General features: G+C 45.2%; 1 protein-coding gene across 2 annotated transcripts in view; it reads left to right on the forward strand.

The window, feature by feature from the left end:
• The window catches only part of SARNP (SAP domain containing ribonucleoprotein), a 159,673-nt gene that overhangs the window by 82,542 nt on the left and 49,229 nt on the right, over window positions 1–27,902 (forward strand). The window lies entirely within an intron of this gene.

Raw genomic sequence — 27,902 nt, forward strand, 5'->3', positions numbered from 1 at the left:
TTTTCAATTTTGTTGGTAGTGCATTCCACAGTTGTGTGCTCATGTATGAAAAGCTGGTCGTATGTGTTAGTTTGTATTTTAATCCTTTACAGCAGGGGAAGTGTAGATTAAGAAATGTGCGGGCAGATCTTTTAGCATTTCTAGGAGGTAGGTCGGGGCTTCTCCGTGATTGATTTTATTAACAATCATGCATATCTTGAACATGCTTCGTTCTTTGAGTGGGAGCCAGTGCAGTTTCTTTCTTAAAGGTTTAGCACTTTCATATTTTGTTTTTCCGAATATGAGTCTGGCTGCGGTGTTCTGGGCTGTTTGAAGTTTCTTGATAGTCTGTTCTTTGCAGCCAACGTATAGTGCGTTGCAGTAGTCTAGGTGACTTAGTACCATTGCTTGGACCAGGTTGCGAAAGATGGATCTTGGGAAGAAAGGTTTTACTCTTTTAAGTTTCCACATGGCATGAAACATCTTCTTAGTTGTATTCTTCACGTGGTTTTCAAGTGTGAGGTTTCAGTCTATGGTGACTCCGAGAATTTTCAGTGTGTTTGCGATGGGAAGGGAAACATTTGGTGTGGTTATTGTGGTGAATTTACTTGTGTTATGTTGTGAGGTGAGTATGAGACATTGTTTTTTTCTGCGTTGAGTTTTAACTGAAATGCGTCCGCCCAGGTGTGCATTATTTGGAAGCTTTGGTTGATCTCGTTTGAGATTTTCTTTATATCATGTTTGAACGGGATGTAGATCGTGATGTGATATCTGCATAAATATATGTCCCCGTGGCAGTCATTTACTGCCCCCCCTGATAAATCCCTCTCTTCCTTCCTCACTGACTTCGATGCCTGGCTTTCTGTTTTTCTTGATCCCTCATCTCCGTCCCTCATTCTCGGAGACTTTAACATACACGCTGATGACCCATCCGACTCTCACGCTTCGCAGTTCCTCACTCTAACATCCTCCTTCCACCTCCAGCTGTGCTCCACCACCCCTACTCACCAAAATGGCCATTGTCTCGACCTCATCCTCTCCTCTTTCAGCTCACCCTCCAATTTCCACGCCTCAGCTCTTCCTCTCTCTGATCATCACCTGATCACCTTCACACTTCTTCAACCCCCCCAGCCCCGCCCAACATTAACCTCTACTTCCAGGAATCTCCAGGCTATTGATCCTCCCACCTTATCCTCTAGTATTTCTAATCTCCTCCCTCCATCATGTCCTCCGAGTCTGTCGACAAGGCTGTCTCCACTTACAATGCCACTCTCTCCTTTGCTCTGGACACCCTCGCACCATCCATCTCCCATCCCACAAGGCGTACTAATCCCCAGCCCTGGTTGACCCCTTGCATCTGTTACCTGCGCCCAATTTGCTGAACGCCTCTAGAGGAAATCATGCACCCATTCAGATTTCCTTCATTACAAATTCATGCTATCCTCCTTCCAGTCCTCCCTATTCCTTGCCAAACAGGACTACTACTCCCAATTGACCAATTCTCTCAGCTACAACCCTCTTCGTCTCTTCGCCACCCTTAACTCCCTCCTCCAAAGTGCCCTCCGCTCCCCCCCCCCCCCCCACTCTCTCCTCAATCACAGGCTGACTACTTCCGCGACAAGGTGCAAAAGATCAACCTTGAGTTCACTACCAAGCCACCTCCTCCTCTTCACCCTTCAACCCTCAACCAACCAACCCTGGCCTCTTTCTCCTCCTTTCCTGATACCACCGAGGAGGAAACCGCCCGCCTTCTTTCCTCCTCGAAATGCACCACTTGTTCCTCTGATCCCATCCCCACCAACTTACTTAACACCATCTCTCATACTGTCACCCCCTCCATCTGTCATATCCTCAACCTCTCTCTCTCCACTGCAACTGTCCCTGACACCTTCAAGCACGCCGTAGTCACACCTCTCCTCAAAAAAAACATCACTCGACCCTACCTGTCCCTCCAACTACCGCCCCATCTCTCTCCTACCCTTCCTCTCCAAAATACTTGAGTGCGCTCACAGCCGCTGCCTTGATTTTCTCTCCTCTCAGGTCATCCTCGATCCGCTTCAATCCGGTTTTCACCTTCTACAATCGACAGAAACAGCACTCTCTAAAGTCTGTAATGGCCTGTTCCTTTCCAAATCCAGAGGACACTACTCCATCCTCATCCTCGATCTATCCGCCGCTTTTGACACTGTCAATCATGATTTACTTCTTGCCACACTGTCCTCATTTGGGTTCCAGGGCTATGTCCTCTCCTGGTTCTCCTCCTATCTCTCCCACCGCACCTTCAGAGTACATTCTCATGGATCTTCCTCCACCCCCATCCCACTCTCTGTTGGAGTTCCCCAGGGATCTGTCCTTGGACCCCTTCTTTTTTCAATCTACACCTCTTCCCTGGGCTCACTGATCTCATCTCATGGTTTCCAGTATCATCTTTATGCTAATGACACCCAGCTGTATCTCTCCACACCAGACATCACCGCGGAGACCCAGGCCAAGGTATCGACCTGCTTATCTGACATTGCTGCATGGATGTCCAACCGCCACCTGAAACTGAACATGGCCAAGACCGAGCTTATTGTCTTTCCACCAAAATCCACTTCTCCTATTCCTCCTCTCTCGATCTCAGTTGATAACACCCTCATCCTCCCCGTCTCATCTGCCCGCAACCTCGGAGTCATCTTCGACTCCTCCCTCTCCTTCTTCTCTGCGCATATCCAGCAGACAGCCAAGACCTGTCGCTACTTCCTCTTTAACATCAGCAAAATTCGCCCTTTCCTCTCTGAGCACACCACCTGAACTCTCATCCATCCTCTCGCCTTGATTACTGCAACCTACTCCTCACTGGCCTCCCACTTAACCATCTATCCCCTCTTCAATCCGTTCAGAACTCTGCTGCACGTCTTATATTCTGCCTGAACCGACATACTCATATCACCCCTCTCCTCAGGTCACTTCACTGGCTTCCGATCAGATACCGCATACAGTTCAAGCTTCTCCTTCTCACCTACAAATGCACTCAGTCTGCAGCCCCTCATTACCTCTCTACCCTCATCTCCCCTTACGTTCCCGCCCGAAACCTCCGCTCACAGGACAAATCCCTCCTCTCAGTACCCTTCTCCTCCACCGCCAACTCCAGGCTCTGCCCATTCTGCCTCACCTCACCCTATGCTTGGAATAAACTTCCTGAGCCCTTATGCCAAGCCCCCTCCCTACCCATCTTCAAATCCTTGCTCAAAGCCCACCTCTTCAATGTTGCTTTCGGTACCTAACCTTTATACCTTTCAGGAAATCTAGACTGCCCTAATTTGACTGGCTGTACATTTGTCCTTTAGATTGTAAGCTCTTTGAGCAGGGACTGTCCTATGTTAAATTGTACAGCGCTGCGTAACCCTAGTAGCGCTTTAGAAATGTTTAGTAGTAGTAGTAGTAAGGTTGAGGTTTTGATTGGTTAGTGACTTGGCTAGGGGTATCATCATTAGGTTAAAGAGAGTTGGTGAAAGGGGGGATCCTTGGGGAACTCCGCATTCGGGTGCCCATGGGGTGGATGTATTCTCGTTAGATGTTACTTGCTATGATCTTGAGGTCAGGAATCCTCTAAACCAGTTAACGTTGCCTCCCACTCCAAAGTATTCTAGGATATATAGTAATATTTCATAGTTGACCATATCGAAAGCGCTGGACATGTTGAATTGTAAGAGGAGTATGTTGTTGGCCGTTGCAATTGTTTAAATTTGTTCATTAAAGTCACTTGTACTATTTCAGTACTGTGGTTCGACCGAAATCCTGATTGAGACTCGTGGAGAATTCAGTATTTAAGTAATTTGTGATTTGTTTCGTCACTATGCCTTCCATAAGTTTAGTTATCAGCGGGGTAGATGCTACTGGCCGATAGTTGGTTAAGTCATTCGCACTTTTCTTTACATCTTTAGGTAGAGGGGTAAGTAGAGTGTTTCCTTTATCCCTTGGGAAGAGGCCATTTTGTAGCATGTAGTTCACCTCCCAACATAACACGAACAAATTCACCACCATTAACACACCAAATCTGAACCTCCCAATTTCGGACACCCTAAAAATTCTTGGAGTTACCATAGAGCGACACCTAACACTTGAGAGCCACGTGAAAAACACAACCAAGAAGATGTTCCACTCAATGTGGAAATTTAAAAAGAGTAAGACCTTTCTTCCCAAGGACCGTTTTCCGTAACCTGGTACAATCAATGGTACTCAGCCATCTAGACTACTGCAACGCACTCTACGCTGGCTGCAAAGAGCAAATAATCAAGAAACTTCAGACAGCCCAGAATACTGCGGCTAGACTCGTATTCGGCAAAGCAAAATATGAAAGTGCTAAACCCCTACGAGAAAAGCTACACTGGCTCCCACTTAAAGAATGCATCCTGTTCAAAATATGATCCCTAGTTCACAAAATCATTCACGGAGATGCCCCAGCCTACATGTCAGACCTGATAGACTTACCACCCAGGAATGCTAAAAAATCATCCCGCATATTCCTTAATCTTCACTTCCCCAACTGCAGAGGTCTAAAATACAAACTAACGCACGCGTCAACCTTTTCCTACTTGAGTACACAACTATGGAACGCGTTGCCGCGCAACTTAAAAATGACTCGCGAACTAACTAACTTTCGCAAACTACTGAAGACCCATCTCTTTAATAAGACATACCACAAAGATCAACAAATATGAACTCCACCAAATATATTCAGAACTGTCTTACAATATCTGCTTGCTATATATTACTATCATGTTTTATCATTATCATATTACCCAAGATCCTTCTGTAATACTAAATGTCTATTTTCTTATAAATTTCCACCATTCATGATGTATTGTAAGCCACATTGAGCCTGCAAAGAGGTGGGAAAATGTGGGATATAAATGCAATAAATAAATAAAATAAATAAATGTGGCTCGTGAGGTCTGTTATGAATTGTTGAGGGGCGGATCTTATCAGGCTGCTAGGGCAGATGTCTAATTTGCATTGCGACTTTTAAAATCGTTGCTGTAATATATAAAGAATTTTTATGGTAAGATTTACAGAAAAATTGACCAGTCAGTGCCCTTGTTAAGTCCATTTGACTACATAGATTTCAATCTCTCAATCCATTTAGCTTCTTTCCTCTGTAGTCTTTTCACATGGTCTCCTCTTCTATTCCAAATGGGTTCGTAATCAATTGCAACATATGAAAATTCATGGGGAAAAATTTGTGATGTTCAACAAAAGGTGCTCTTATTCTTTGCGCTTTCAAATTGGATTTGTGCTTATAGTCGTACTTCAAAGCTTCTACTGGCTATTCCGACATATATTTTTTGACAAGGGCACTGGATTACATATACCACATGGTATGTTTTGCAGTTGCTAAAATGTCTCAATGTGTACTTTTTCCCATCAGCAGGAGTGACAAATTCTTTAATCTGTAAAGAAATTCTACAGAAGCTACAAGATAAAATTGAAAATGCCCTCTAAGTGGCATTTGAGGAACTCTGTGACTTTTTTTTTTTTTTTTTTTAATAACTGCTGGACATAGTTACTCCTTTAAGTTCTTATTTCATGAAAAGGGAATCCTTAAATCTGTTATTTCAAAAACTGGATGTAATATAGCTATATCCCAATTTCTCCTTATTATATTTACCATTTTAGAGTCTCTGGTGTAGTGTCTTAATATCAAGAGAATACTAATCGAGGACTACATCTAATATCTCCTTTGTTGTTAGTAAAGATATATTCTATGAGGAGACTAAATACTCTAGATAAAAACTAAATATGTGTATATATAAATAATCCAACCAAAAAATGTTTACTATAAATTAGGTGCTCAGAATCTTATAGTGGTCTCAGCTGACTTGGCTCAAAGAACTTCAATGGCTGAACTCATCAAATTCGGTCATAGCACCTAAATGTTGCTAAACATTTCCAAAATCGATGAATAAATAAAGAAAAAAGTAAGGCACAATCTCATTGAGTTCCAGTTAGAAGCTTCTACTTCATGTCATATCTCATGATAGGGACCACCACTCGATACTGTAAACTTGCAGACTCTCCAATATAAACTGTTCAGAATCCCAGTGATAAGTGATGGGTGAAAAAATTATAAATAACGAAATATTCAAAAGCACAAAACATTAAGCAGTTAGTCTTGGTACATCCACTGACTAATCCGCAGAGGTGGTATCAAAATTCTTGACGGTTAGCAACTTTAAAGATATAGCACGATGACATGCTGAAAAGGTGGCTATTAAGGTAGCTCTTGAAACTACATCAGAAGAGCTCTCCGTCAAATTAAGAATTCCCATTTGCTCTCTCTCACCTGCCACTATTAAAAGCTGTCTCACTTAACCCACATAGTACATTTTACTCAATGGTGGCATGTCTACTGGAATAGTCAAAATCTCCTTTAGATATTTCTTAAATATCTTCATAGGGCGATTTTGGAAAGTTCAAAAGATGGAGGTTCAGTCGCCTTTCAAAATTGTCTAACATCTCCAATTTCCTCATAACCATTACATTGTTTTTAAGAATTCCTCCTTGGACATCTTTCAAATCTCTTAACAGATTATTCCAGCTCTTTAAGTCTCTGATCTTGCCAACCAAAGACTGATCTTTCTTGCATATGTGCTTGGGTTTGAAGGAAAGCGGTTTAGGTGCAGACACCCAAACAAAGTAGTTGTATCTAGCAAAAACTGCTACTTTTAAAAGCATAGTTAAAAAAAAAAAAAAAAGCAAAACAGGGTTTGGTTAGAGGGATTCTGTGAATTACAACTTTACAATACCTGACGAATATTTCATGGATTTCTGTTGCATAAAATCCAGTTTTGACTTTGGCCATAGAGTGCTCCCTTGCCAAAGGGATCAGGGTTTGTGAGCAACCAGTCTTCTCCCCCCATCCCCCCTGTTGCAGGTCAGCTAGAACAGAAATCCAGATGAGGGAAGGGATTTTGGATTTGGTTTATGGTGAGTTACATCTTCATTGGAGGGTTTAATCTGTTTGCAGTGAAGCAATGTAGAGTTGATTTGCCCTGTTTTAGCTGGCAATGTGGCTACCAAACTTCAGTCTGTTATCTCAATAGCTCTGAGTTAAGGAAGAAACTGCCTAGGGTATGGTTACCAAATTTTGGAGAGTCTAAGACACTTGTCCCCAGTGGTGTGCTGGTACATTTTTAACATTGGACACTCTGCCAAGGCGCAGTCAGCCCTGCAATTTGAGGAGGAGGGGCAGGGATGCACTAGGGGGCAGTACATTCCTTTCTTTCTTCCCCTCCCCCCATGTAGACTCCTGCCAGCATACCTTTTCTGGCAGGAGTCTATGTATTTGGCTAGCGTGGCTCAATATCTCCACCAGAAAAGTAAAAGGAAGTTCAGGAGGAGGCCTAAACCCAAATTTTGGGAGCCGGTTCCCTCCCAAAACCGGCTCCCAAAATTCTTAAAAACCTAACAGATGGCTCTCGTGAGCTGGCACCAGCACACCACTGCTTGTTCCCCATATTCCAGGTGTGAGTGGGAGGTGGGGATCTTCCCCCATGGAAAATTAATTTTTTATTCTACATCATCTCTTACTCTCTCACCTTTCCTTGACTGGTTCTGATTTCACATTAGCAACAGTTAGTACACTTACTCAAATTTGCTGCACTTCAGCTCTGCTGCTGGTCCTTTCCTCTGGTCCTCTGTACGTTCTGCCCTCTGCCAATGTGGTAGGTCTGCTCATTCTCTCTCGCCACCAATCCCTCGCCCTCTTGCATTCTCCTTGTTACCCTGTAACATTTCTAGCCCCCACTGCTCTGTTGCCTTTCCAGCCTCCTTGCTCACTTTCCACTACCTTATACTCTCCTTTCTAGCACCAGAAAGGCAGCAGTTCTTGCCTGTTTCCTCTTCTAGTGGCTTCACTAACATTTTGACCACAGGAGATCCTTCAAGACTATTGGGCCACAGTAGAAGGGTAAGTCCATGCTTGAATAGGGAGGGAGGGGTCCAGAGAAAGTCCCTGAAAGGCAGCCAGTGGTTGGTGCATTGCCTTACCTCCTTGTGACGCTGTGTACTTTTGTGGTTATGCTTGCTTAAGGATTTGGGTTCAGCTTAGTAGTGGAACATAAGAGTAGCCATACTGGATCAGACCAGTGGTCCATCTAGCCCAGTATCCTGCTTCCAGCAGGGGCCAATCGAGGTCACAAGTACCTGGCAGAAACCTAGTTAGTAGCAACATTCCATGCTACCAAACCCAGGGTAAGCAGTGGCTTTCCCCTATGTCCATCTCAATAGCAGACTGTGGACTTTTCCTCCAGGAACTTGTCCAAACCTTATTTTAAACTCAGATAAGCTGGAAGCAAGAAGTCATAACATACTATGCCAATATTTAAAGACCTGTACTAGTTACCCATAAAATATTCAGTCTAAGTTAAAAGCTTATGTTTTTAAAATGTATGGTATTGTAATAATGGTTTCCTTGTTACAATACTATGAGCTTATCTGTGCTCAACAATCTAGTTAATATGAACTATTGACATTTTCCTACTGTTTTAGTTGCTGGTAAAGTATACTCCTTTCCCAGTAATTTCAACTGACGGTCCACAGCAATCAAGCATTTTACTTATTGAATTGTTTTGTGAAAAAGATTTATTGAGTAAAAAGAAGGCGTACGTGTTTAGGGTAGCATTCACTTAATGTTTAATGTATTTTAAGTTTGTATATTTATATGTGTATTAAAATTTTATTATAAATATATATTGTTGAAACCTGCTAGGAATATACTAATAAGGCTGTAAAAAAATATTAAATTAATGAACGTAACCATCATGGCTGAGTGCTCTGGCAAGTCTTGAAATTTGGAGAAAAATCTGAAAATCCAGTGGAAGTTAGTAATCTCAGGGCATAGAGCCTGCAAGTCAGTTTGCTTGCTTTATTCTGAAAGAGCAGTCTTTTGTCCATAGTTGAAACTTTCTGAAACTTTAAAAAAAAAAAAAAAAAAAAAAAAAAGATGTCTGTGTGAAGTGTTGCAGGGCCTCTGCCTCAAAATGCTAGTTGCCTAGATTTAAGGATCCTGACAGAGGTTCCATAGTACTTTTGTGTACATGATTTTGTAAAGTTTTCCCATGGGACTTTGTTTTTCTTTCATTGTGGGACGTTTCATACATTTTGTTTAAGGCTCCAATTTAAAATTGTACAAGCACGCTGACTTACGAAGTTTATGTAGTGTTTTTTTTTTTAAGCCCTGCTATTGCCTAAAAGTTAATCTGGCCCATAACTTCCTCTTCCCTTCCTTATCCATACTAGCAAAATTCTTTCTGGCGTACTGTTTTGGGAGAAAACACGTTTATGGACCCTTGGTGAAACTCCCCGCAGGTAACTAAAACAATTAACCTGATGCTTTGCAGCTCTTACCGACTTTCTTCCCCTTAATACATGGTCCCTCAGCAATATTACATGAAAAACTGAAGAATTAAGCACCCCGCTTATCTGATCTGGTCTGTCTAATTTTTTTTTCCTCCATGTCCTGTAAATCAGTGTTTTTATTAATCGTTATGTTTTTTTCTGCATGTATACATTTTGGTCTTCCTTATGTCACACTTGTTCAAGAGAGCACCCACTCCCACCATTGTGTCCCCCCCCCCCCCCCAACCACCTCTCTTTCTTGAGATCTCATTATTTACCCAGGAACAGGTCTCTGGAGGAAGGTTATTCCTGTACAGGGAAAGAAAAAAAAAAGTGATGTAATTGTTCAGTAATTGATGAGAAAGGAGGGTACTGAGAAGATTTCTGGAATCTCCTTTCCATGTCCAAGAACTTTGCATGCCTAACAAATCTTTTTGAGGGGGAGGTAGAGCCTTGCTGGGGGCAAAACACTGAGGGAGGGGGGGCCCTGACCTCACTTCATCTAGTCATTGGGTTCCTCTTTATTTTGTTCCTGCTGTGATACAGAGTTAGTCTTTTGTCTGTAACACAAATACATCTTCTTCCTTCTCCCCCTTACCACCCTTCTCTATTATAGTTCTATCAATGATGTCATTATGTTTTCTATTCAGTTCCCAGCTAAGCACTTCGCTGCAGGAATGTGAAAGAATAGGATTCATCTCTTCTCTACCCTTTCAGAATCTTATTCTAATCCAGCTATGGGGGACCAAGTTCAGCTTATAGCGTCAGGAGACAAAATGGACTTCAGTGACCCATCCAATTTAAAATTAACTGCTTTATAAAAGCCCAAGTTCCAGATGTGCGTGTTGTGCTTCCTGCAGGCTGTCCGTACAGGTCATTAGTTATCCTGATCTGTATTTCAGTCCCGAGAGCTCCAAACACTCTTAAATACAAATATACCTAAAGTCCATACTTTGCCAGAAAATCACAGCACTCTGCCCTCTGTCTCATGTTTTTGAAAGAAGAAATTTTTAGAAATATCTCTGCTGGAATTCATCTGTGCTTAACGTTTATTTAGAAACTAGTAAAAAAAAGCCCGTTTCTGAAAGAAATGAAACGGGTGCTAGCAAGGTTTTCCTCTAAAGGCAAATATGTTTTTATGGGAACTGTTAGGAGTGAGTATGTGTGAGAGTGAGTGAGAGAGAGTGTAGTGTGTGTCCCATGTGCAGCAATTATGCTCTCTCCCCTGCATTCATCCATATACAGCAAACGTCCTATGTGCCCTGCCCCCTTCATCCATCCATGTGCAGCATCTCTCCCCTGCCTCCTCCATCCATCGTGGTGCAGCAGTTCTCCTCTGTCCCTTGCCCTCCCCCCCTACATGTGCATCAACTCTGCATTCTCCCCTGGCCTCTCCTCCATCCACCCATATCCAGGGCCCCCCTCCCTCCATCTCTCTCCCCTCTGAGTTCCAGGCCCCCTCACTCCCCTCCGAGTTCCAGGATCCCCATTAGAGTTCCACACACCGCGCCTCCCTCCCTCCCTCCCCTTCGACTTGCAGGATGCCCCCACCCCCCTCCTCAGACTTCCACGCCTCCCTCCCTCTCTCTTTCTCTGCCCTCCGAGCACGACCTGTCCGGCAGCCCCTCGCCTTCCTAAGTGCTGGCTGTATTTTAAAAATTGTTACCTTGGGGTGCGGTGTCCACAGTGAAGGCGAGTGGTGCTTCAGACTGACTTCGCAGGTGTCTCAGCTCTGCCTCTGGTCCCGCCCTCATTTCCTGTTTCCGGAAGGGTGGGACCAGAGGCAGAGCGGAGACACATGCGAAGGCAGTCTGAAGCGCTGCTCGCCTTCACTGTGGATGCCACACCCCAAGGTAAGAATTTTTAAAATACAGCCAGCACTTAGGAAGGTGAGGGGCTGCCGGAGCACAGGTCGTGCTTGGAGGGCAGGGAGGGAGGCGCGGGAGCTGGCAACTATACAAAGTTCCCTCGAGGGCGGGGCGATTACGAACACTACACAGCTTCGCTGCCACAGAGTCAGCTTCAGAATGTTGGAGGTGCAAATTATTATATTAGAAATGCTGATGAACTCTGGGAGCCATAAAATTAGCTTTATTTTTGTGGCTAAGAAAAGATGAGTCTCAGCCATGCTATCCATGGCTTACAACATTTTTGCATTTAAGAAGGTTCTACTGTCATGGTTTCATCATGGTTCCAGTTCAGACACACACACTCTTGTTAGCTGTACTTTTCATGCTAATGAGTTCCTTGGATAGCTGCTGCAAGACTTGCACCCTAAACACTGCCAAATAAGTGAATTTAGTTGCTGCCAGTTTGGAAGTGTAGAAGCAGTTTATAATTTGTGGTGCTCTGTGGCCTAGAGTTGCTCTGTGTTGTGACCACCCTTTATTATATACAATATACTAAGTATAGCTTGAAAATGGGATAGACAATGACACAGGGACAAAGTTTATCCCTGTCCCCACAGACTCTGTCTCCATCCCTGCTCCGTCCCCATGGACTCTGTCCTCATCTGCAGAAGCCTCGAAAAATTTTGATTTTATATTTAAATCTTTTAATTATATTAAGTATAAAAAGGAACAATATGCTGTGCAACTAGTGTGTATAAGAAAACAATAACAGCGAGCAGCTTTAATAACCCTCCTCACCACCATCCTCTACCCTTCCAAACCCAACAATAGCTGATTTCTGCTACCCCAAGGAATCCTAATTTGCCCTGTTAAAATGTCCAAGGGTACAAAATAAACCCCTTTTATATGCCCTAGAGGGGAGAAATATGCCCTATGAAGCACTGTTAAGATTTTTTAAATCTGTGGATGAATAAGAAGTCATCAACAATCTCAGGATTCAGTCTAGCCCTCTTGTCTTCCACAGTCCTTCCTGCAGTAGAAGATCTCTTCTTAGAAGATGTGCTGGTAGCAGGATGTACAGGATCCCCCATGCAAATTTCGCTAGTTGTGGCTAGCATGTTTGCTTGTTTTTCAAAAAAATCGAGGTATCGTTTACATCACTCAAACATAAATAACAGTCCAGTTCATTAATAGGCTTCAAAGCAGAAAATGACGACAAGTTACATAAGTAATGCCACACTGGGAAAAGACCAAGGGTCCATCGAGCCCAGCATCCTGTCCACGACAACGGCCAGTGCAGGCCAAGGGCACCTGGCAAGCTTCCCAAACGTACAAACATTCTATACATGCTATTCCTGGAATTGTGGATTTTTCCCAAGTCCATTTAGTAGTGGTTTATGGACTTGTCCTTTAGGAAACCGTCTAACCCCTTTTTAAACTCTGCTAAGCTAACCGCCTTCACGTTCTCCGGCAACTAATTCCAGAGTTTAATTATGCGTTGGGTGAAGAAAAATTTTTAGTCCCTGTCCTCGTGGGCACTGTCCCCATTCCCATCCCTGCAGTTACTGCAGGTCCCCGTCCCTGTGTTATTCTCTACTCTGAGACTTCTGGCTTGTGTTTTCTCAGTGTATAGTTTAAAAATAATCCTGTATGTGATCTGTAGCTGTTGCCATAGATAGATGGATTAGTCCATGTCCTTTTACAGCACTTTGCCTGACATTAACTGTAGAAAACACCTGAAGTATTGGGTATTTCCTTTTTTTAACAATTTTTCACAGACCAGTTTAGATGAAAATGGCTCAACTTGATAGACAAGTCTTGTTGTTCAAAGTTGTTAAATCGTAAGAGGATTGTGAAAAATTACAAGAGGACCTTACGAGACTGGACATCTAAATGACAGATGATATTTTTAATGTGAGCAAGTGCAAAGTGAAGCATGTGGGAAAGAGGAACCCGAATTATAGCTACATAATGCAGAGTTCCATGTTCGGAGTCACCGACCAGGGAAGGGGATCTAGGCTAGAGAATGACACGGGGACAGGGACCTGCAGTAACCGTGGGGATGGAGACAGGATGCGGACAGGTTCAACAGGGGCGTGAATGGGGACAGAGTCCTTAAGGATGGGGACAAACTTTGTCCCTACGTCTCTTTCTACTTTGAAACCTGTTAATGAACTGGACTGTTAATTATGTTTGCAGACAATATTTTTAATTTTTGGAAGAACAATCAAACATGCTGGCAACAGCTAGCAAAATTTGCATGGGGGAGCCTGTACATCCTGCTACCAGTACATCTTCTAAGAAGACATCTTCTACTGCAGGAAGGACTGTGGAAGACAAGAGGGCTAGACTGAATTCTGAGATTGTTGATGACTTCTTATTCATCCACAGATTAAAAAATTCTTAACAGTGCTTCATAGGGCATATTTCTCCTCTAGGTCTTACAGAACATGTTGTATTTTGTACCCGTGAACATTTTAACAGGGTGGATTAGGATTCCTTGGGGTAGTAGAAGTCAGCTAGTGGGGTTGGAAGGGTAGAGGGTGGTGGTGGTGGGAGGGTTTAATATAGCTGCTCAGTTTATTGTTTTCTATTTGTAATTTATACACAACAGTTGCACAACATATTGTTCCTTTTTATACTTTAATAAAAAGATTTAAATATAAAATCAGTGTGGGGATGGGGTGGGGACGGGAACAGAACCTGCGGGGATGGAGATGAAGACAGAACTCACAGGCTCAAATTTTATCGCCGTGTCATTCTCTAATCTATGTGTCATTGTTGAGGATATGTTGAAACCCTCTGCTCAGTGTGCTTCTGTAGCTAAGAAAGCAAATAGAATGTTAGATATTAGGAAAGGAATAGAAAACAAAAATGAGGACATTATAATGCCTTTGTATCGCTTCATGGTGCGACCGTACCTCAAATATTTGTTCAGTTCTGGTCACCGCATCTCAAAAAAGATATAGTGGAATTAGAAAAGCTACAGAGAAGGGCGACAAAAATGATAAAGGGCATGAGGAAAGACTAAAGAGGCTAGGGCTCTTCAGCTTGGAGAAAAGACAGCTGAGGATATGATAGAGGTCTATAAAATGAGGAGTGGAATGGGTAGACTTAAATCGCTTGTTTACTCTTTCCAAAAATACTAGGACTAGGGGGCATGCAATGAAACTACAAAGTAGTAAATTTAAATTGAATCGTAGAAAATATTTCTTCACTCAATGTGTAATTAAACTCGAATTCGTTACTAGAGAAGGTAGTAAAAGTGTAGCAGGGTTTAAATAATGTTTGAATGGCTTCCTAAAGGAAAAGTCCATAGACCATTATTAAAATGGACTTGAGAAAAATCTACTGCTTATTTCTAGGATAAGCTGCATAAAATGTATTGTACTTTTTTGGGATCTTGCCAGGTATTTGTAACCTGATTTGGCCACTGTTGGAAACAGGATACTGGGCTTGATGGACCTTCGGTCTATCCCAGTATGGCAATACTTATGTACTTATATTTTTTATTGCCATCTGTATTGGATAAATCTTATTGTTAGGAATTTGCACACTGAATCTCTGCAGACTTTTAAACTCTCATGATACATTTGAAGGACTTCTTTTCAAAACCCTCTAAGTCTTAACAGGTTTCAGAAAAAAGTCCTTCAATTGTTGTTCCATTGAATCCTCTTCCCTCTCCCCACCCCAAGCTTTATATTTCTTGTATTTGACATAACTACAGAAAAAGTGGTGTATTAAACTTCAGCTGACCATAACCTTGCAATAGGAGGGTTTCCAGTGGAAGCTTTTCTTTGAATTAACTGTCTTTTAAAATGGAGGATATAGTGTATTTAGCAACCCTGTATTCACTGTTGTCCACAGGGGCATGTTTTAAGAAGCCATGTCAGAATTTTGAATCCATATCCAGGAAGAAGTAACTCTTGATTCATCGCATGTATCGAGGCTTTTCTACCATGGATAAGAGAGAGAGGTGCATGAATTTTCAAGAATATGTATAGGACATCCAAATGGCAGATGAAATTTAATGTGGATAAATGCAAAGTGGTTCACATTGGGAAGAACAATCCAAATCATAGTTACCTAATGCTTGGGTCCACCTTGGGGAGTCAGCACCCAAGAGAGAAAGATCTAGGTGTTGTTGTAGACAATCCACTAAAATCTTTTTCCCATGTGTGATGGCAGCCAAAAAAGTAAACTGGATGCTAGGAATTATTAGGAAATGGATGGTAAATAAGGCTGAGAATACTGTAATATCTCTGCATGATATCTTGAGTATTATGTTCAGTTCTGGTCACTGTATCTCAGTAGAGTCATAGCGGAATTAGAAAAGGTTCAAATGTAAAAAAAAAAAAAAAAAAGGGGGGGCGCTAGAGGATGCCTGACAAGATGGCAGCATAAGCACAGAAAACATAAACAGAAAACCTCTTACATTCCTGGCTATATCAACATAGACTATGCAATCACTCATCTGGATTCAACATCATGCCATCATCCAAAACTTTGCCTCAAGATCCAGCTTCGACACCACACCCAGATGTTATCGCCTAAGCCCTGAAAAGATGGCACCTTCCAAAGCTCCCTTTCATCCCTGTGATGCAGTGATGGAAGAGTTGAAAAACCTATGGGATTTAACTATGCATCAGTTTGTAAAGACGTGAACTAAGCACAGAACTTCTCATCTCCTCCATGCACGACTTTAGTTTGCGCCTGGAAACAGCAGAATCTAACCTTAAACAGACTACTTCTGAGCTAGAAGAACACCGCAAATCTGACTCGCTGAACTAGAAGCTTCGGTGGAAGACCTTTCAAACAAAAGTCGCCGAAACAATACGCATTCTGGAACTAAAAGAAGGAGACAAAGGCAACAATATCATACAATTCCTTGAAAATTGGCTTCCTACCATATTAAAAATCCAGTTTGAGAAACCGCTTGAGATAGAACGTGCTCACAGTACACCTGGAAAACTAAGGCCTGAAATGAAGTCACCCCGCCCGATAGTGGTGAAAATTCTCTGATTCACTCACTCTTCAAATACTTCTTGCTGCTCGTCGTACTCCAGTTTTATTCAATGGTCGCAAAATCCTCATAGTAGCCGATCTATCAAGAACATCTGCTTTCAAAAGGAAACAATTTCTTTCCATGCGCAAACGGCTGAAGGAAATCAGCGCCAAGTACAGAATCCATTATCCAGCAAAAATGATTGTCACCTTAAATAACCAAACCTGCATCTTTCAAAATCCTGCAAATCTTCAGCAATTTATAGACCAACAGCTGAACACTGGCATGGTCGGATAATCTGGTATTTCTATACATATGATAGAATAATTTTACTGTGCCATGTGCACTGTAAAGTGTCACATGTTTGACTTCTTGCCGTTACAAAACGTTTATAGATTGTGTAATGACATGCTAATAATTGTTTCTCATAAACAAAGCAGGTTCTCTTATTTCTCCTAAAGAGGGATTGAGCCTTGCTTGAGCAGCTTCTGTCTCCATTCTCTCCCCTTTCTAATCTCCTTTCTTAGGCTGAGCTTTTTTCTGCTGTTTATGCCGCATTACCTTAATTCCTCTCACTTTCTCTTACTATATAACATGTGGCTTCTCTCACTATTTCCTCACCATGTGCCTATTATTATATCCACTGAGGCTATTATGGTCAAAAGTGTTCTTCCTCTGCTTTGCCTATGAATAAAACAGGTTTTGTGTCATGGAACGTACATGGTATGAGACATCCAGTCAAAAGGAAGAAAGTATTTTTGGCACTTAAACAGGCAAAAATTATTTTTTTTTTTTACAAGAAACTCACCTGTCCAGTCTGCAGCAATATATTAACTCTGCAGGCTGGATAGGTCACTCATTTGACTCTCCAGCATTAGGGAAACATACAGTAATGGTGTTTCTATCCTTTTCCACAAAGACATTTACCTTTGAAGTTCTTGACAAATATACTGATACAGAGGACAGATGGATTATTGTAAAAATTCACATATATGTCATTTTAGTAAATGTCTATGGCCCTAATAAAGATACACCTGGATTTTTCACTGATCTTTTCCAACATGTTGCTGAATGTAGCCATGACCCTATAATAATTGGTGGGGACTTTAATGGTCCCCTAGACCCGTGGCTGTGTAGGCAATCAAAATCACCATATCACACCAAATCACACTCCATGTTACTCTCTTTTATTAAACAATATCACTTCTCCGAGGACAAGCAGGCTGCTTGTTCTCACTGATGGGTGACGTCCACGGCAGCCCCTCCAATCGGAATCTTCACTAGCAAAGTCCTTTGCTAGCTCTCGCGCGCCCGCGCGGCCGTCTTCCCGCCCGAAACCGGCTCGAGCCGGCCAGTCTTCTTTCGTCCGCACTCGGTACGGCTGTGTTTTTGCCGTGTCGAGCCCCGGAGAGTCGACCTCGCGCGTCCGTTATCTTAATCGACGTGTTTTTCTTCGGAAAAGTTCTCTTTTCGTTCGGGAAGTGCTCCGAAAACCCCCTTGGGTTTCGTTTGCCCCTTCCCGTATTTCCAGTTTTTGCCCCGGTAAGTTTTCTTTCGTCGTCGGGGTAGGCCTCTTTTCGGCCTCGGTCGAGATTTTTCTCCCTTAAAGTTTTGGTGCTCAAATTCGTCATTTCGGATTTTGATTTCGCCGGCGTGATTTTTCCGCCCATGACATCGAAGCCTTCCAGCGGCTTCAAGAAGTGCGCCCGGGTAATCTCGCTCACTGATAGGCACTCTTCGTGTCTTCAGTGTCTGGGGGCCGAGCACCGTCCTCAGAACTGTAGTCTGTGTTCCCTGTTACAAAGGCGAACTCAGATAGCGAGATTGGCCCAGTGGAACGTTTTGTTCTCGGGTCTTTCGTCGGCATCGGCACCGGGGTCATCGAGTGCATCGACGTCATCAGCGTCCAGACCTTCATCCTCGGCCGCCAGTGCATCGAGTGCATCGAGGCATCGGCCCTCTGCATCGGCGCCGAGACATCGGATAGCTGCATCGACGTCGGTGGTACCGGGACCTCGTCTCCTGATGTCGTCGGACGGTGGTGCATCGTCAGGAGTGCAGGTGAGGGCTGTCCATTCCCCTGCTGGTGGCGGTGAGCCTTCGGGTGGGTCTCCCCCTACCCTGAGGGCTCCTGCGGTACAGCCCCCCCGCGATCGACCTGCTTCGACCTCGGCCCCGAGGAAGCGACGGATGGATTCTACGTCCTCCTCATCGGTGCCGGGGAGCTCCGGTGACATGCTTCGGAAGAAATCGAAGAAGCATCGACACCGGTCTCCTCCCCGCGTCGGCACCGAGAGCTCTGGGTCGCCGAGGGAGTCGGCACCCAGCAGGCATCGGCACCGAGAGGACCGCTCACCCTCTGTTCATGAGGTGTCGATGCGCTCCACTCTGGACAGCCCGGAACAGCCTCCACGCCCGGGACAGGTTCTGACGTCGACGCCTGCATCGACCTCCATGCCTTTCTCTGCAGCCGCTCTGAACGAGAGCCTCCGGGCCGTTCTCCCAGAGATTCTGGGAGAGCTGTTGCGCCCTACCCCTCCGGTACCGGTGGTGCTTGCGCCTCCGGTACCGTCGAGCGTGGCGCCGGCTGGCCCATCGCCCGGGGTGAGGTCCCCGACGTCGGTACCGCGTGCAGTGCCGACTGCGGCCACCTCCCAGGAAGGCTCCCCGACTACGTCGGCGGAGGGAGCTTCGCCGATGCGGGCGAGGGAGTCTACCTCTCGACGCCCCCATCATGGACGTGGCTCCACGGAATCGAGTCGGGCGAGGTTGCAGACACAGGTCCGTGAACTTGTCTGACACTGAGGGTGAGGCCTCGTGGGAAGAGGAAGAAGACCCCAGATATTTCTCTGACGAGGAGTCTGAGGGTCTTCCTTCCGATCCCACTCCCTCTCCTGAGAGACAGCTTTCTCCTCCCGAGAGTCTGTCTTTTGCTTCCTTTGTCCGGGAGATGTCTACGGCCATCCCCTTCCCGGTGGTTGTGGAGGACGAGCCCAGGGCTGAAATGTTTGAGCTCCTGGACTATCCTTCTCCACCTAAGGAAGCGTCCACTGTTCCCTTGCACCATGTCCTGAAAAAGACATTGCTTGCGAACTGGACCAAGCCACTAAGTAATCCCCACATCCCCAAGAAGATCGAGTCCCAGTACCGGATCCATGGGGACCCAGAGCTGATGCGCACTCAGTTGCCTCACGACTGGAGTTGTGGATCTGGCCCTAAAGAAGGCTAAGAGTTCTAGGGAGCATGCTTCGGCGCCCCCGGGCAAAGACTCTAGAACCTTAGACTCCTTTGGGAGGAAGGCCTACCATTCCTCTATGCTCGTGGCCAAAATCCAGTCTTACCAGCTCTACACGAGCATACACATGCGGAACAATGTGCGGCAGTTGGCGGGCTTGGTTGATGCTCTTCCCCCTGAGCAAGCCAAGCCTTTTCAGGAGGTGGTCAGGCAGCTGAAGGCGTGCAGAAAATTCCTGGCCAGAGGGGTGTATGACACCTTTGATGTTGCGTCCAGGGCCGCTGCTCAAGGTGTGGTGATGCGCAGGCTCTCATGGCTGCTTGCCTCCGACCTAGAGAATAGACTCCAGCAGCGGATTGCGGACTCGCCTTGCCGTGCGGACAATATTTTTGGAGAGAAGGTCGAGCAGGTGGTAGAGCATCTCCACCAGCGGGATACCGCATTCGACAAGTTCTCCCGCCGGCAGCCTTCAGCATCTACCTCTACAGGTAGAAGATTTTTTGGGGGAAGGAGGACTGTTCCCTACTCTTCTGGCAAGCGTAGGTACAATCCTCCTTCTCGACAGCCTGCGGCCCAGGCTAAGCCCCAGCGCGCTCGCTCTCGTCAGCAGCGTGCGCCTCAGCAAGGCCCCGCGGCTCCCCAGCAAAAGCAAGGGGCGAGCTTTTGACTGGCTCCACCTCAAAACCTCCAAATTGTCCACCGGGAGCTCAGTCTTACAGCTTCCAGCACAAGCAGGTACTTGCAGAGGAACTCTCAGCGCCAATGCGGTCGAGCCCGTGCCATCCGGGCAAGAAGGGCTGGGATTCTATTCCAGGTACTTCCTTGTGGAAAAGAAAACAGGGGGGATGCGTCCCATCCTAGACCTAAGGGCCCTGAACAAATATCTGGTCAAAGAAAAGTTCAGGATGCTTTCCCTGGGCACCCTACTTCCCATGATTCAGGAAAACGATTGGCTATGCTCTCTGGACTTGAAGGATGCCTACACACACATCCCGATACTGCCAGCTCACAGACAGTATCTGCGATTTCAGCTGGGCACACGTCACTTCCAGTACTGTGTGCTACCCTTTGGGCTCGCCTCTGCGCCCAGGGTGTTCACAAAGTGCTTGGCTGTAGTAGCAGCAGCACTTCGCAGGCTGGGGGTGCACGTGTTCCCATATCTCGACGATTGGCTGGTGAAGAACACGTCCGAGGCAGGAGCCCTGCAGTCCATGCAGATGACTATTCGCCTCCTGGAGCTGCTGGGGTTTGTGATAAATTACCCAAAGTCCCACCTTCTCCCGGCGCAGAGACTCGAATTCATAGGAGCTCTGCTGGATTCTCGGACGGCTCGCGCCTATCTCCCAGAGGCGAGAGCCAACAACTTGTTGTCCCTCGTCTCGCGGGTGCGAGCGTCTCAGCAGATCACAGCTCGGCAGATGTTGAGATTGCTGGGCCACATGGCCTCCACAGTTCATGTGACTCCCATGGCCCGCCTTCACATGAGATCTGCTCAATGGACCCTAGCTTCCCAGTGGCTTCAGGCTGCTGGGGATCTAGAAGACGTGATCCACCTGTCCACGAGTTTTCTCGAATCCCTGTATTGGTGGACGATTTGGTCCAATTTGACTCTGGGACGTCCTTTCCAAATTCCTCAGCCACAAAAAGTGCTGACCACGGATGCGTCTCTCCTGGGATGGGGAGCTCATGTCGATGGGCTTCACACCCAAGGAAGCTGGTCCCTCCAGGAACGCGATCTACAGATCAATCTTCTGGAGTTGCGAGCGGTCTGGAACGCTCTGAAGGCTTTCAGAGATCGGCTGTCCCACCAAATTATCCAAATTCAGACAGACAACCAGGTTGCCATGTACTATGTCAACAAGCAGGGGGGCACCGGATCTCGCCCCCTGTGTCAGGAAGCCGTCAGCATGTGGCTCTGGGCTCGCCATCAAGGCATGGTGCTCCAAGCCACATATCTGGCAGGCGTAAACAACAGTCTGGCCGACAGACTGAGCAGGATTATGCAACCTCACGAGTGGTCGCTCAACTCCCGAGTGGTGCGCCAGATCTTCAAAGCGTGGGGCACCCCCTTGGTGGATGTCTTCGCATCTCGAGCAAACCACAAAGTCCCTCAGTTCTGTTCCAGGCTTCAGGCCCCCGGCAGACTGGCATCGGATGCCTTCCTCCTGGATTGGGGGGAGGGCCTGCTGTATGCTTATCCTCCCATTCCTCTGGTGGGGAAGACTTTGTTGAAACTCAAGCAAGACCGAGGCACCATGATTCTGATTGCTCCTTTTTGGCCGCGTCAGATCTGGTTCCCTCTTCTTCTGGAGTTATCCTCCGAAGAACCGTGGAGATTGGAGTGTTTTCCGACCCTCATCACGCAGGACGAAGGGGCTCTTCTGCATCCCAGCCTCCGGTCCCTGGCTCTCACGGCCTGGATGTTGAGAGCGTAGACTTTGCCTCTTTGGGTCTGTCAGAGGGTGTCTCCCGCATCTTGCTTGCTTCCAGGAAAGATTCCACTAAGAGGAGTTACTTCTTTCTATGGAGGAGGTTTGCCGTCTGGTGTGACAGCAAGGCCCTAGATCCTCGCTCTTGTCCTACACAGACCCTGCTTGAATACCTTCTGCACTTGTCTGAGTCTGGTCTCAAGACCAACTCTGTAAGGGTTCACCTTAGTGCGATTAGTGCATACCATTACCGTGTGGAAGGTAAGCCGATCTCAGGACAGCCTTTAGTTGTTCGCTTCATGAGAGGTTTGCTTTTGTCAAAGCCCCCTGTCAAGCCTCCTACAGTGTCATGGGATCTCAATGTCGTTCTCACCCAGCTGATGAAACCTCCTTTTGAGCCACTGAATTCCTGCCATCTGAAGTACTTGACCTGGAAGGTCATTTTCTTGGTGGCAGTTACTTCAGCTCGTAGAGTCAGTGAGCTTCAGGCCCTGGTAGCCCAGGCCCCCTACACCAAATTTCATCATAAGAGTAGTCCTCCGCACTCACCCTAAGTTCTTGCCAAAGGTCGTGTCGGAGTTCCATCTGAACCAGTCAATTGTCTTGCCAACATTCTTTCCCCGTCCTCATTCCTGCCCTGCTGAACGTCAGCTGCACACATTGGACTGCAAGAGAGCATTGGCCTTCTACCTGGAGCGGACACAGCCCAACAGACAGTCCGCCCAATTGTTTGTTTCTTTTGATCCCAATAGGAGGGGAGTGGCTGTAGGGAAACGCACCATATCCAATTGGCTAGCAGATTGCATTTCCTTCACTTACGCCCAGGCGGGGCTGGCTCTTGAGGGTCATGTCACGGCTCATAATGTTAGAGCCATGGCTGCGTCGGTAGCCCACTTGAAGTCAGCCTCCATTGAAGAAATTTGCAAAGCTGCGACGTGGTCATCTGTCCACACATTCACATCTCATTACTGCCTGCAGCAGGATACCCGACGCGACAGTCGGTTCGGGCAGTCAGTTCTTCAGAACCTGTTTGGGCTTTAGGATCCAACTCCACCCCCCGAGGGCCCTGTTTGTTCTGTTCCAGGCTGCACTCTCAGTTAGTTGGTAAATTTTTTAGGTCAATCTCAGTTATGTCCTCGCCGTTGCGAGGCCCAATTGACCATGGTTGTTGTTTTGAGTGAGCCTGGGGGCTAGGGATACCCCATCAGTGAGAACAAGCAGCCTGCTTGTCCTCGGAGAAAGCGAATGCTACATACCTGTAGAAGGTATTCTCCGCGGACAGCAGGCTGATTGTTCTCACAAACCCGCCCGCCTCCCCTTTGGAGTTGAGTCTTCCCTTGTATCTCTTTTGCTACATACGAGACTGGCCGGCTCGAGCCGGTTTCGGGCGGGAAGACGGCCGCGCATGCGCGCGAGAGCTAGCAAAGGACTTTGCTAGTGAAGATTCCGATTGGAGGGGCTGCCGTGGACGTCACCCATCAGTGAGAACAATCAGCCTGCTGTCCTCGGAGAATACCTTCTACAGGTATGTACCATTCGCTTTATAGACCCTTGGCATCTCCATAACCTGGACAATAGAGAATTTACCTTTTCCCTCTAATTATCACCAAAGTTTTACCAGAACAGATTTTTTTCTATTGTCAAATACTCTCCCAGGTTCTCTATTAAAAGCCAAAATAGGTACAATCTCCATCTCTGTGCTCCCATCTCAATACAACTGCAATTGTTTTCCCAACACTCCAACAAAAAATCCTTAATGGAGGCTTAGCCCATCAATTTTGACGAGGAAAATACAACTAGAATTTGTTCTTTCATTAAGGAATATTTTCTTCATAATAACCCAACAGATACCAATCCAATTATTAACTGAGAAGCTTTTAAAGCTTCCCTGAGAGCAGAATTTATTTCTTTGTCCTCACACTTAAACAAAATAAATAATAAACATCTAAATGATCTAGAAGCCAGATTAAAAAGATTTAGAACAAAAATATATTATAGATCCAAATCCTAACATTCTCAAGGATATATTTCAAAATAGATATGATTATAACAAAATATGGGCATCAAGAGCTGGTCATGAAATCTTTATCCATAAAAAACCCAATATGCAGAAATGTACAAAAGTAGTCATTTATTAGCAAACTACTTTAAAGGAATTTGCGTTTTTGTTCTTTTTATTTTTATTTGATATTAACAAAAAGGCTTTAACCAACACAAAAGATACCCTCCATGCTTTTTCACTCATTCTGTACCTCCCTTTACTCTTCAGAGTCACACAATAACACTGCAGATTTACAAAACTTCTTGGATTCCCTAAACAACCCTATATTTTCAATGGCTGAACAAACCACTTTGAAATCCCCAATAAAAGTTCAAGAAATACGTGAAGCCATTAAACAACTCAATATAGGTAAAACTCTAGGCTCTGATGGGCTTACATGTGAATTATTCAGATTATTTACAAACAAATTAGTTCATCTCTTAAAAGTTACATTTTGAAGAATTAAAAAATAACAGCACAACTCTCAACAGATTTAATGATGCTATTATCACCATTCTACCTAAACCAAATAAAGACCCAGCACAAGTTGCTAATTTTAGGCCCATTTAATTACTCATTATACAATTTTTTGCAAAACTCTTAACCAACAGATTAACACCTATAATTTGAAAAATCATTCATCCTAACTTTGGTTTCATGCCCAACAGGCTCCTATCTGACAATGCTTGTTTATTTCACTGTATTTCCAATTATGCCCAATCTTACCCTGACCCCATTGTAGCTTTGTCAATAGATGCAGAAAAGGCATTTGACAGCGTGGAGTGGTGGTACTTCTTTCAAGTACTTTATTGGTCTAGGATCCCCCATGGAGTTTATCAACAAAATTAAAGTATTATACAGCTCTCCATCAGCATGCAATCTAGCAAACAATTCCCTATCTGAACCCATAACTCTCCACAGAGGAACCCATCGGGGGTGCCCATTATCCCCCCTACTATTTAATATAGCTCTAGAACCATTATTGATTGCCATCTGCTCTTACCCACGCATAACTGGAGTAAATATGAAAACAATCAAAGTCCAAATTTCAGCATATGCTGATGACATCATGTTGTTCTTATCCAACCCAGAACAGTCATTAAAACACTTCCTCAAATTAGTAGACAAATATACCTTCTTTTCAGATTATAAAATAAATATACAAAAAAACAGAAGCATTACCTCAACATTGACACGCTGTCCTCACTTGGATTTCGGAATTCTGCTCTCTCTCCTGGTTCTCTTCTTATCTCTCACAGCATACTTTTAGTGTATACTCTGGTGGTTCCTCCTCTTCCTCTATCCCGCTGTCAGTGGGTGTACCTCAAGGATCTGTTCTAGGACCTCTCCTTTTCTCCATCTATACTTCCTCCCTTGGTGCTTTGATCTCATCACACGGCTTTCAGTATCACCTTTACGCTGATGACTCCCAGATCTACCTCTCCACACCAGTAATCTCGGCAGAAATCCAGTCCAAGGTATCTGCCTGCCTCTCTGGCATTGCTACCTGGATGTTTCACCGCCACCTGAAACTCAATATGTCCAAAACTGAGCTCCTTATCTTCCCTCCTAAACCAACCTCTTCCCTTCCTCCATTCTCTGTTTCTGTCAACAACACGCTCATTCTTCCTGTCTGGTCTGCTCGCAACCTTGGGGTCATCTTCAACTCCTCCCTCTCCTTCTCTGCCCATATTCAACAGATTGCTGAAACCTGTTGTTTCTTCCTTTATAACATCGCCAGAATTCGCCCTTTCCTTTCTGAACACGCTATCAGAACCCTCATCCAAACTCTCATCACCTCTCGCTTAGACTACTGCAACTTGCTTCTCTCAGGTTTTCCATTCAGCCATCTCTCTCCTCTTCAATCTGTTCAAAACTCTGCCGCACGACTAATATGTCGTCAGTCGTTATGCCCATATCAGCCCTCTCCTGAAATCACTTCACTGGCTCCCTATCCGTTTCCGTATACAATTCAAGCTCCTCTTGTTGACCTATAAGTGCATTCACTCTGCAGCCCCTCACTACCTCTCCACCCTCATCTCTCCCTACACTCCTTCCCTAGAACTCCGTTCACTAAGCAAATCTCTCCTAATTGCACCCTTCTCCTCTATCGCTAACTCCAGACTCTGCTCCTTCTATCTCGCCGCACCTTATGCCTGGAATAGGCTTCCTGAGCCATTATGTCTAGCTTCATCCCTGGCTGCCTTCAAATCCGGGCTAAAGGCCTACCTGTTTGATGCTGCTTTCGACTCCTGGCTTGTAACTTTTATCTTATCCTTATGTGTCCTTCTGTCTGTCCTTCTCTTCTCCTTTTTGGTCCTGTCTGTTTGTCCTGATTTAGATTGTAAGCTCTTTTGAGCAGGGACTGTCTTCTTCATGTTCAATTGTAAAGCACTGCGTACGACTGGTAGCGCTATAGAAGTGATTTATAGTAGTAGTACTCATGCTACCCCAGATATTTTTTCGCCATATGGACTCGTATGGTCCTCCAAAAATCTAAAATATTTAGGCATTGAACTTTCAACTACCCTGGAAAACACAATAGAAGTTAATACTAAAAAGAATCCTGGATACAATACATTCCTTACTGTAATCATGGTATCCATTACATACATTCTAAGCATGATTCCAATTCTGTTCTCCGCATTCTACAAGCAACTAGACAATCTACTGAGCACTTTCCTATGGTCTGGGATAACACCTAAATTAGCCCTCAACTCTCAAACACTTCCTCTGGATTCAGTTAAACCATTGTCTTGACTCAGCTCAAGAATATTTTTCAAATATCAAACCTGATGCTCCCTCCATCTTTGAATTCATGGCAATAGCCAACAAAAAAGATCATGTCGCCTCGCTATTATACAAGTTTCTAATTTCTCATAGCCTTGGTGGAAAGTCTAGCCTTCATTCAGTATGGGGAAAATGACCTATAATCTAACGAATAATCGGTGGACACTTTTTTTTGGTCTAAAATAAGTAGACCAATAGCATCTGCAAATTATATTAAATCTTTTTTTTTCATGCATCACAGAACTCTGTGGGCTCTACAAAAAATGCATGTTGCCAGACTTCTCGACAACAACCTGTGTTGCTCCTGCAAATCTGCCAAAGGCACCTATGTACATTGTAATCCACAGGGTGCAGGGAGGGTTGTATTCCACAATGCTCTGCCCTTCTCCCATAATCCTCTGCCCTTGAAGTATGGGTTTGTAATCCACAGGGTACAGGGAAAGCTGTAATCCACCCTGCTCTGTACTTCTCCCCAAAATCCCCTGCGCCTTGCAGTCTTCTCCCCCAGGCCACACCAGGGGGTCAAATATGCCTCTTCTACTTCCTCAGCTGTAGTCCTCCTCAAACACCCAGCTCCAACCTAGGCAGCTGTCTGGTCCTGCTGCCCAGGCATCAGTCTCTCCCTGGAACCCTCCCCTGCTGCTCTCCCCTAGCCTTTGCCCGTTGCCTGAGACAATAGTTCCGCAGTGGGGCGAGTCTCTCAGCGTCTAGACTCCCAACTGTATGAAACTTACAGACTGAGGCAGTCCCTTCTCCCAGTCCGCCTTTCTCTTCCCTCCCTCCCTTCCGCCCCTGGAAGGGAAATGGAGTAACCATGCTCTTTCACCTCCCATTTCTCCCAGGATCACCCCACCTTGGTCCAGACAAAGAGCCCACTTGCTTCTAAACAGCAATTTAAACAGATCTCTGGTTCTCCCCTTGTTTTTCCTTTAACCCAGTCACAATAAACACACTATGGCTTGTTCAGCTTCAATCCTTGCTCCACTCCCTTCCCCCTATCAGGCAAGGGAATGTAAGGGTTCCACTCTTTCTCTGTCAGCACTAACTCCTGACAACCTCCCATGTGACACAGGTTGAAACCTTCATTCATTAGTTCACCTCTGACGTAGCCACATTTTCCCTCCCTTCATTAGGCCGGAGAACCAAGCTGCCATCAGCCCTCTTAGCTCTCTACCTTTTACTCGAGCCAGAG

This window comes from Microcaecilia unicolor, chromosome 3 (assembly GCF_901765095.1).
Source record: "Microcaecilia unicolor chromosome 3, aMicUni1.1, whole genome shotgun sequence".
NCBI lineage: Eukaryota > Metazoa > Chordata > Amphibia > Gymnophiona > Siphonopidae > Microcaecilia > Microcaecilia unicolor.